Raw genomic sequence first — 11,739 nt, 5'->3', positions numbered from 1 at the left:
ACCTCAAGGGTACATATTTGTACCTAAAAAGTACAAAAGTGTTCCTCTTAAATTTTCCAGGTATTAATATATACTTTTGAGATACCAATATGGACCCTTTAAGTACAAATGTGTACCTTTTGAAAAGGTACCACCCCAGTGACAGCTCACGTAGCTTTATTTCTGAGAGTGTAGTCATTGCTGAATGATAAGAGCTCAGTACATGCAAATGACATACCCTGAGCTTTAAACACCATTGTTGCTATGGAGCTTAAAATATGCCAAAACAATCTGTATTTGTACTGAGTTCATTTGAAGTATTAACAACTGTATTTTAATAAAACTGAATATTAAATGCCTTTAAAAGGTTTTGAATTTGAATTTCTTAATTGGAATTTGAATTTCATAACTTGAATATTAAAACATCTGAAATTTTTATTCTGAATTCCTAGACTGCAGAAATACAGTTTGTGAAAAGTACAGTTTTAAGTTTTCAAGATGTTGAAATTCAGAATTCGGATATTTTTAAATTTTAAACTTCAAAACCAGAAATTCATGTAGAACATAAAGTAGTTAAGGGGTGATGAACGGGGAAGAGACTGTTGAGTATAAGTGTTAAATACAAGTTTATGCATTGAGTCATATCACTCAGCTCTTCTGTGATTGGAATAATTGAATTATTATGCTTAGAGTGAACAAGTAAAACAAAAAAACAGGACAATATTTTGAAATATGATATTATTATTATTATTATTATTATTATTATTATTACTATTACTATTATATCCAGTTTGTAAAAAATACTGTCTCAAGATTTCAAGATGAAGAAATTCAGAAAATCAAATGTAATATTGTAAAATTCAAAATCAGAAATTCAAATTGTAAAATTCAGACAATTGTGAAAAATTTTTTGGGGCATATTTTAAGCTCCATATGTTTCCTCATTCTCATTAGGCCCTGTAAACATAAAATCCTTGAAAAAAATTTTCAATGCCACCCTGAAAAGTCATAAGATCTAACATGCATATTGTGAAATTTGATTTGTAACAAGGCTACAAACACTCTTAGGGCCCTTTTATATACCCGGCGCAATAAGGCGCAAGATGTGTTTGGCCCAATTTGTTGATATTTTCAGACCAGCGCAACCCTAATTTTACTGTTTTGCTTCATGCTGTTTAAAAAGCAAATCGATTCCCGGCAATTTGAGCACTCATGGGTGTGCTGGTCTAAAAAGGAGGTGTGTTAAGGCACATTACTGGCCTATTTCTATTTTGAAGAATTGAAATAGACTGCGCCATCGACCAACTAAAAGCTGGTGTAAAGTCCAGAGCAGAGCACGTTAGTTGTACGCCTATTGTAACAGACAGAACTGACAACCATTCATCCAACCTGCAGAGGGAGCCCTCACCGGAATTCTGACTGTCAGTTCGTTGGTTACTTCCTTTTTGGTGGCTATATTAACCTGGCCACACCAAACACTCAGTGCGAAGTATTGCTAGTATCTGCTGCCTTACCAAGCATATTTTCACTGTTTGATCTGCCTTTTGTTATGACCTTTGAGCCTGTTTTTGACTACTGATTTTGGAAGATTGATTTTTGCCTTGTTTTCCTTGGTGGACACTCTGTTTGCTACTTTGAACCTGCATGCTTTTTGACTACAATTTAGCCTGGTGTTTTGGATTTGTTTGCTAATAACTATTAAACTTCTTGCATTTGGATCCCATCTGTCTCCATGTCGTCACCACCGCCATTGTCACACCTATGCAGGTCCAAATGCTTAATACACACAGGATGTACAGCAATACACAAATATCTTTACATGTGAAAAATTAAAGGATTAAAATACTACAAAATGATTATTTTCTACAGTAATATAAAAACCCCTGCATCCATGGCTTCTTCATGTCGAGAGGCTTTTTTATCCAGGGCAATCTGCATTTGTATAATGCTATTATAAGCAGTATTAATAATCATATGCAAATTTATATGTTTTATTAAAAACAAGTTTAGATTTGTCCATCTGTCTGGTTTTGGAGACGTCTGCATCACCATATGGGCATAAGAATAGGATGTGTGCTTGGATTTAATTCATTTTTATGCCCACACTTTATTATTGTCCATTTATTTGTTTGTTGGAAGTTAGAACTGAATTTAGAAATAGTTTTGAAACAAATCTTTGCGCTTAATAAACAAAATCAAATATGTAGACTAATGGATGTCTTCAGTGGAATGAGTTTCCACCGTTTCCTTATCCACTAAAGGAAAGGAGTAAAGCAGGGTAAAGAGAAAGTAAAGAGGCTGAATGGAGGCTCGTTCTTTAACCTCCTGCTGCAGATGGTTTGTTTAATTATTGAATGCAGGGTCATCCGCAACATTTGTTACACAATTACCTACAAATTGTGAAAAAAACAAAACAAAGCAGAATCATGCTTTCGTGTCCCTCAGATTCAAAATTCCATATTACAATTTGACCTCACGCTTTTCAGCCCCACTATAGCAAAAGAAGTATCCAGCAGTTTAAACAGATTACAGTGTGTGCTTACCATCTGTTCCTTCATCTTATTCAGCTTCAGGTGGAAAACAACCCAGTGGTGTTCATGGGTGAGCAGGAGTGGCTCAGGTTAGAGGTAAATTACTGAAAAAGGGTAAGCGGGTCTTCCCTGGAAAAACAACCTTGAGCATGGGCATTTGATCTCATTAGGCCTTGATTTACTCCAGGCGAGAGCGTCTGAAGCTGGAAGCTCCAGGTAACAGGCCTGATGTTTCCAGTCCTCTTTTTCCATGTCCTGAGCAGAGGCTGAAGCATCTCTCCTCTCCTCTGCCATTAGGATGGGCCTGCTTCACTCGCCTGCTGCAATTAGATATTGATGAGCGCTGGACACGAGCTGGAGAGCAAGCTAAGAGTTTGAACAGCCTGGTTATTTTAGACCTGGTCGAGTCATTTAGCACTGATGGACAGAATTAGTTTGGAGTAATAATGGGATTTAGTTGCTTCTGACTAATCTCAGTAGGACACCTAAAACACTCTCTCTTTGTGTATATATGTGGTTATAAAATTAAATATGGTGGCCAGCATAACTCCATTGCAGATCTCTTTTTTTTGCATGAATGCTTTCTATACATTGTAAATAAATTATTTACTGTTATGAATTGCATTATGGGACCTTGATCTCTGCTTTGTAGACTTTTGATGTTGACAATTCAACATCGATTTAAACAGTTTAACAAAAGTCACTTTTATTGACATTTTAGTTGTTTGAAATAATATAATGTATATAAAAAAACATATATAAAGAAAAATACAGTGCATCCGGAAAGTATTCATAGTGCTCCACTTTTTCCACATTGTTTTATGTTACAGCTTTATTCCAAAATTGGTTAAATTTATTTATTTCCTCCAATTTCCCCACACAATACCCCATAATTTTTGACAGATTTTTTTTTTAATTGTTGCAAATTTATTGAAAATAAAAAACCTGAAAGATCACATGTACAGAAGTGTTCACAGCCTTTGCTCAATACTTTGTTGATGCACCTTTGGCAGCAATTACAGCCTCAAATCTTTTTGAACATGATGCCGCTAGCTTGTCTTGGAGAATTTTTGCTTATTCCTCTTTGCAGTACCTCTCAAGCTCTATCAGGTTGGATGGGAAGCAACGGTGTACAGCCATTTTCAGATCTCTCCAGAGATGTTCAATATGATTTAGGTCTGGGTTCTGGCTGGGCCACTCAAGGACATTAACTAAGTTGTTGTAAAGTCATTCCATTGATATTTTGGTGTGCTTTGGTCATTGTCCTTCTGGACGGCCACCACCATGCTTCACTGTAGGATGGTATTAGCCTGGTGATGAGCGGTGCCTGGTTTTCTCCAAACATAACGCCTGGCATTCACTCCAAAGAGTTCAACTTTAGACTCATCAGTCCAGAGAATTTTGTTTCTGCTGAGAGTCCTTCAGGTACCTTTTGACAAATTTCAGGCGGGGAGTGACTTTCGTCTGGCCCCTTACCATACAGGCCTGATTGGTGGATTGCTGCACAGATGGTTGTTCTTCTGTAAGGTTCTCCTCTCTGCACAGAAGAACGCTGGAGCTCAGACAGAGTGATCATCGGGTTATTGATCACCTCCCTGACTAAGGCCCTTCTCCCTTGATCACTCAGCTTACATGGCCGGCCAGCACTAGGAAGAGTCCTGGTGGTTCCAAACATCTTTCACTTACAGATGATGGAGGCCACTGTGCCCATTGGAACTTTCAGAGCAGCAGAAATTTTTCTGTAACTTCCCCAGCCTTGTGCCTCGGGACAATCCTGTCTCGGAGGTCTACAGACAATTCCTTTGTCTTCCTGCTTGGTTTGTGCTTTTACATGCACTGTCAATCCTGGGACCTTAAATAGACAGGTGTATGCCTTTTCAAATCATGTCCAATCAAATGAATTTACTACAAGTGAACTCCAATTAAGCTGCTGTAAATTCTGAAGAATGGTCAGTAGAAGCAGAATGTACCTGAGCTCACTTTACAGCTTCACTGCAAAGGCTGTGAATACTGATGTACATGTGAGTTTTCAGCTTTTTGATTTTTCATAAATTTGCAACAATTTAAAAAAAATCTTTTTTCACATTGTCATTATGGGGTATTGAGTGTAGAACTTTAAGGAAATAAATAAATTTTATCCATTTCTGAATAAGGCTGTAACATAAAAACTATGTGAAAAAAAAAAATGCTTTAAATACTTTCCGGATGCACTGTTGGTCTGTTAAATAACAGAATTCATTTTGAGATCTTACCACATTCTCACCCTGTTATTTACTGTTTATTTTTATTTTTTGGCTTCTGTCGTTGTCTTGCCTACTTTCGGGAACCGTTTTTCGCCACACTCAAACTCCGTCATCATGGTCATCTCCTCTCTGCATTTCAAGTCCGCCGACGTACATGGCGAGCTAACTGGCAAACTGGTAACAGTGGGAAAGCCGTCTATACGCATGTAAGCCGTCAGCTAGTTGCGCAAAAGGGATCGGCATCATGCCGTCCCATAGCATTTGTTTTAAAGACGAAATGCAGACATACATACTTCAGGCTACACAATTTGCAATCTCCAGAAATGTATACAGGGCTACGTTTTCAGAATGAGCCTATGTTGCCTTTACACCTTGCTGACAGCTTAACATCTTAAACTCATCAGTTAAAATGTTTCGATAACCTGCCCTGTTCATTTACAAAAAAAGAAAAGCAAACAAAAAGCCATCTTTTTATCTGTCGAGGCTCTTATACAGATCCCATCATACTCTATTTTCCACCCATCCCCCTTCACTTTCACTTCACGTATCTCCGCTTTTTTTTCTGTGCTCCTGTCCTCCGCCGGTAATCCCACTGTCTCCATTATTGTCTTAATATCAAGTACAGCTGGAGATAATGGAGCGACATGGTAATAACAGTGTGGCCTAAAGGCGGCCCTCCAGGGAAATATCTGTGATGCCGGAAGAATATTAATACCTCTGAGCTCTTCCCTCATTGCACATTTTTCACAACTACATAATGGCCCTAATATGCATGAGAAAAGCTTTAGGATGTGAGGGTAAGTGTGTGTGTAATGTGCCTATGGATTGCTATAGGAAAAGCCCTCGGTGTTAAACGGAAAGCACATATTTGCTTGTTAGGAATATTGAGCTCATGTTTAATGTGGGCTTTTTTCACTTGTGTTTATGGCTGAAAGGTGAAAAGGTGAGATGTTGCAGTGGTTAAAACACTTTTAGGTCATATTGTTAGGTCAGAAGCGGACCGGTTAGTTGAGATACGTTACAGTTTCGACCTGGCATTAACATGCATTCAATTTTCATGACCCCTTGTGTTCAAATTACATTGAGACCATTCTCTGGCTTTTCAATGTTTACATCTGGGGTTGCAATTTTTTTTGTATTTATTTTTTATTGAAAAGCAAGTTTTAAAGCTTTTTATTGATACAATTTGAAAGCTTTTTCTCCTAATTTTAAAACTTGCTATTTTACTAAAAAAGTATCTTGTTTATTGATGATCATAGATGTGTAGATTCCCCAAGATAATGAGATTTAATGAGATTTAAATTTTTGTCATTATTGGTTTGCATGTTGTGGAAAAAAAAAACAATTCTTAAAAACAATTTCAGTTCCATTATCAAATACAAAAATCACTATATTCACAAAAAAATATGTATACATTATAAAAATCTATCAAAGTCAATCAATAAAGTCCATTTCGATTTTTCTCTCTGTCTCCTCATCTAAATCTCTCCTGCATGACTTGTTCTTCCTCAGGTCTCGCTGGTTCCCGGCTCCCATGTTGTGACACGAATCAATCGGGATGCTGTGAACTGAACCACCGTGAACCTGTCAGATGCTCCGTAGGAGGAACAGACCTACATTCGCAGCTGCCCCTTTGAAAGGTAAGGGCTACGGGCCGGTCAGCACACCCACCACGCTTTGTTAAAGAGCTGGAAAGAGTCGACCTGCTCTCAAACCGCACGCTTGCACAAACACTTGAGTACACTGGCCTAAAACTCACCCTCCAAAGGGATCAGCTGGGCCACGTTTAAATGCACAGAAGCAGCCCAACACGTCTCGTTTCAAGATCAGGGCTGCGGAGAGAAGTGCTTGGGAGTTCTCGTATTGTCTTCGTCTGGATTAATTAATAGATACAGTTGAAGTTAGAATAATAGGTTTTTATATATTATATTATATTATATTATATTATATTATATTATATTATATTATATTATATTATATTATATTATATTATATTATAGGATATGCTGTAAAAAATTACTTGCTCTTTTAAAAATCACTTGAGAAATGTATGAAAAAGATTACAGGAGGAATAATAATTTAGACTTCAACTGTTTGTCGATATGAATCATCTTACGTTAAAGATCACATGACAATTAAAATCCTGTCATCATTTTTTAAAATAAATCAGGGATCAAGCTGGAAGAAAATGAATGAGTGCAGTACAAAACCAAACAAAACAAAAATGCCATTTTAGATTTTTCAGACAGTTTAGCTCATTTGGTTTAGTTTACTTTAGATTTTTGCTTTGTGTGTGTGTGTGTGTTTGTGTGTGTACGTGTTTTTGTGACATATCAAGACACAAATCTGTGTCATGACATAGGTATGACAAAGGTATTACAAATAGGAGGTGAATAGAAGGACATTGGTGATGTCCTTATTTCTCAAGAAGCGTATAAATCCCACAGAATGAGTTTAATCAGAGAGTAAAGCTGGATATTATATATAAATATATAAGTATATGGTTAGGACAGTATAAAATGAATGGAAACCTATGTAATGTACCCACTTTTCACAAAAACAAACGTGTGTGTGCGCGTGCGTGTGTGCGCGCATGTGTTATTACACAACTAGATATGACAAAAAAAAAAAATTACTCTTAACTTTTCCATTTTGAAATGTCACAATCAATTAAATTCTGTGGAGGAAACTACTGTAGCTTTTATAAATTCAAGATTTTTTTGTTAATGTTGTTACACTAAAATATCTACTACAAAGATGTACTGGCATACAATGCTTCACCCTAGAATTATAAGTTTCTATATGACATTTTTGTCAAAATCGAGTTACTGACATATTATTATTTAATGACACCTTATTTACATCATGGGGTGTTTTTAATAAGTTGTTTACGTTTTAATACTTTTTATTTAAAACACAAATGTTACACACATACCAATTGCTATGGAATGCAAAAACTTTGAAGCTCAATGTCTCAAAATCAGTTAGAACGCAGATAGAACCTTATAATTCCAAGGTGTGGGGTAAATGCACATGGACTTTTAATTTTCAGTCAGCCAGTCCAAGCCACACTGTCTTACCATAATAAAATTGCCATGTTTAATATCAGATTTCTTTAAAAATTAGTCATCTTCACTGTCTGATTGATATACGATATAAAGTGGGTATCAGAGCGGTGAAGAAGCACTGTGCTAAATTCAGCTTTTTTGTCTTTTAAATATGGAAATTTTTGGCCTAATTTGGCCTAAAATCTAAATCTTGATTTATTGATATAATAATTGAATAATTTTAACTCGATTACGAATAATGAACGATTAATTAATAAATGATATTTTACATTATTTTTATCATAGTTCACTGATAAGTTTTGTAATAATGAGAGAAAGATTTTTGAATGAAGGGTGCATTACTTGATTTTAGAATAATTGAAAGAAACACATGGTGAAGCAGTGGTGCAGTAGGTAGTGCTGCCGCCTCACAGCAAGAAGGTTGCTGGGTCGCTGATTCGAGCCTCGGCTCAGTTGGCGTTTCTGTTTGCATGTTCTCCCTGCGTTCGCATGGGTTTCCTCTGGGTGCTCCGGTTTCCCCCACAGTCCAAAGACATGCGGTACAGGTGAATTGGGTAGGCTAAATTGTCCAAAGCGTATGAGTGTGCGTGTGGATGCGTGTGGATGTTTCCCAAAGATGGGTTGCGGCTGGAAGGGCATCCACTGTGTAAAAACTTGCTGGATAAGTTGGTGGTTCATTCCGCTGTGGCGACCCTGGATTAATAAAGGGACTAAACCGACAAGAAAATGAATGAATGAAAGAAACACACACTATCTACTATCTATTAATATTTATTAAACATCAACGCTGAACAACAAAAATTTAACACACATTTAACCAACAGTCAGTTTTTTTCTTATTCAAAAGTGAAACTATATAACTTGCACTTTTGGAAACAAATTAATTGTTTTCAATGTTTTTCATATTAAAAGTAAAAAATAAGCAGCATCTCTTCTAAATAAATCAACTCTTGTATATCCTGTAAATAATGTAATATTTTAAAGTGCATTTCTTGAATCTTCTGTAAACTAATAATGTCATGTAAATAATATATTGTAATATATTGTAATAAAATACAATAAAATATTGTAATAGAAAATATGCCATCTCAAGGCATCTCTGGCACAGCTTACAGTCATCGGGAATGTAGTGCAAACGTGAGACGTGTAGTTACATTTTTAAAAGGTGCAGGGGTATGAGACCATACCCGTGCATTCAACGCAGAAGTATAAATCAGCCTTTCATCGATTATAGGCTCGATTAATGTCGATTTCAATTTTTTTGGATTAATTGGCCAGCCCTATGTAAATTTATTGTACCCTAGTATTTCCAGTGGAGTTTCTGCATTCGCCTGTTGCTAGTGATGACACTTCTGTTTACAGTCTTTCATCTTTTTTTGTGTTTTAACAACTAAATGATTGCCTACGTCTATTTAACTGATTGCATTTTACATTACATTACAACATCAATACTGTAAAATGAAGCTTATATAATTAAAAATAGTCACATAAACCTTTCACCGTAAGTTCATCATTAACTGAAAAACTCAAGTTGTGCATATAGCACATTGACAAGTAAATACACTTTCAGCATTTCTTTTGTCCAAACGTCACAGTTAATTAACATTTTAAACAATCATTTTAAATTAACTAAGACATTTACTGCCAGTTTAAGAGGGAAAATGAATTCTGCACCAAATATTTGTATAAGAGCTTGATACATGACAACAATAACAGAAAAAAGAAAAAGAAAAATGTCAACAGAAATCAAGCAGGAGTTTGGCCTTGGCGCAGCATCATATATAATCATGTGACCATGTTTCATCTTCCTGACAGATCAGTGTCATGTAAGGATTGATGCTGCTTTTCCTCCTGCTTGACCTTCACTGGCAGATTTGATTGTGGCGAACAGCGGGGGTCTCCGCTCAACATCAGGGGTCCGAGAAGTGCCAAGGCTTCAGAGATGGACAAACGTGGCAAACGGTACCAGCGTTGCCTCCTGTGGGGTGTTTGAAAAGGTCACTAGTTATGCTGGCAACCCCTGTTATCTGTGTCTCGTCCACAGCCAAACACTGAGCAAACACCGCCAACTGTTCTGCCACGTCCCACGACGATGCCACCCTTTCACACTTTCACACAGAGCCAGGTAGAAAACACCCCCTTGTTTGGGTTTGCAGAAATAACCGACAGAGCTGGCCACATTTTTAAAGTACAAGTGAAATCAAAAGTAACCATATGATTTTTTTGGCTCACATTGGTAGTTTTTTGATGAACAATTCATCTGTGCATGTCATTAAGAAGAAACCAATTGTTTGCCTTTGTGATCTAAAATTAAAATCTGAAAATCACTCTTTTTTCAATTATAAGCCCCTTTCACACATACAGCCCTTTCTGGAAAAGTACTGGCAATTTTCCGGAAATGGGTCATGTGTGAACTGGCCCTTTTTAAAATCCTCGGTAAATTCGTCCTGGCAATTTTCTGGAAAGAGAAGTTGTAACATTCTGCTGTGGTGACCCCTGACACATTAGGGACTAAGCTGAAGGAAACTGACTGAATGAATTGCATATTAATACCAGGTGGATAAAATGTGAGGACAATAATGATACCACACTGTAACATTTAAAAAGTTATCAGATTGTTTACCATTTATTTGTGTTACTCTCATAATTGATGCAAAGCATCATGGGGCATATGAGAAGTGCAGGAAGAGTTTGGTGTACTATTTGGACTCAAGGTTTGTAAATGATGTCCCTCTGATTCTCTGCAAAACAGATGGGCTTCTTTTACAACCTGCCCTGAGCAATAAGAAATAATTAATAAAAATGTAATTATAAATTTAATTAGTAAAAAATTGTGCATCAGTTTGACAGATTGATTTATAGAACGGTGGTTTAAGATTAAGTGCATGGATTTTAATAGTCCGCTGGTGAAAATGTAACTGATGGGTTTCTATGGTAATGGAAATATACTGTAGAAATTTGATTTCTACTGTGAACGTAAGTTGTTTTAGGTATCACATTCTCTAAATTATTTAATAATAGAGATATTTTCTTTTAAGACATTTTCTTTGTTCAACTGAGTGTATTGTTCAGTGCTTCAATTCACAAAATGATTAAATAATTAAATTATTATTACTAAATTTTAAGCCAATAAGCTCTGGTTAAATAATGCACCTTTTCTGAGAAAAGCAGTTTATATAATTCTATTCACTATATATTTCCCTTAAATAATCTTAAATTATCACAAACGATTGGAAATACAACACATCCATTGTCTAATTTACATAATTTATTCAGCTAAATATTTTTCATCAGAAACTATCAAGTTTTTTGAGTAATTGGTTAATTTTAATCAGTCAGATCTTTAGAGGTGGTTTATTAAAGTCGGCGTAAAATGGAAATTGATTGTTCTTTTTTCCCCATATCGTGACTTAAATCCAATTTGAAAGGTCCTGAAATCAATAAAAGATTTAGGGCGGAGCATGATTTAACTTTTTGGAAACCCGTTGGATTGTTGGACGATGGGCATTTTTTTCAAAATTGAGGAAGATTAAAGATTTGACGAAAGCAGGGCAGAAATGAGACTTGACAGCCTGAAAGCCCCGCTCTAAACTACTCATAGACCCACACTAAAGGACTGATAGCCTTTCCATAACAGACTGTTAGCCCCACCCTAAAGTAGTCACAATCCAAGCCATAACGGACCGAAAGTCCGCCATAATGGACCGATAGCTCCACCCTAAAGTACTGAAAGCTTCACCCTAAACTAGTCATAGCCCAGCCGTAAAGGACTGATAGCACTCCATAATGGAGTGATAGCTCTGCCTTAAATGAGTTATAGCCTTGCCCTAACTGAGTAATACCCCGGCCTTAATGGACTGATAGCCCCACCCTGCAGTAGTCATAGCCTAGTCATAAAGGACTGATAGCCTCACCCTA

General features: G+C 36.5%; 1 protein-coding gene across 5 annotated transcripts in view; it reads left to right on the top strand.

Annotated features, from left to right (window-relative positions):
* Window positions 1-11,281, top strand: part of LOC141380742 (uncharacterized) — a 125,455-nt gene extending 114,174 nt beyond the window's left edge. The window contains exons 6-7 of one of the 5 annotated variants that reach the window (XR_015525210.1): window positions 6,266-6,393; window positions 9,637-11,281. The gene's annotated coding sequence lies outside the window, so the exon portion shown is untranslated. The remainder of the gene's footprint in view (window positions 1-6,265; window positions 6,394-9,636) is intronic. The other 4 variants (XR_015525213.1, XR_015525215.1, XR_015525208.1 and 1 more) reach the window with 4 other exon arrangements.
* Window positions 11,282-11,739: the final 458 nt, after the last annotated feature.

This window comes from Danio rerio, chromosome 24, assembly GCF_052040795.2.
Source record: "Danio rerio strain M-AB ecotype USA chromosome 24, GRCz13ab, whole genome shotgun sequence".
Taxonomy (NCBI): Eukaryota; Metazoa; Chordata; class Actinopteri; order Cypriniformes; family Danionidae; genus Danio; species Danio rerio.
Note: the sequence above shows the minus strand (reverse complement) of the source record. Positions and strands in the feature narration are given on the sequence as shown.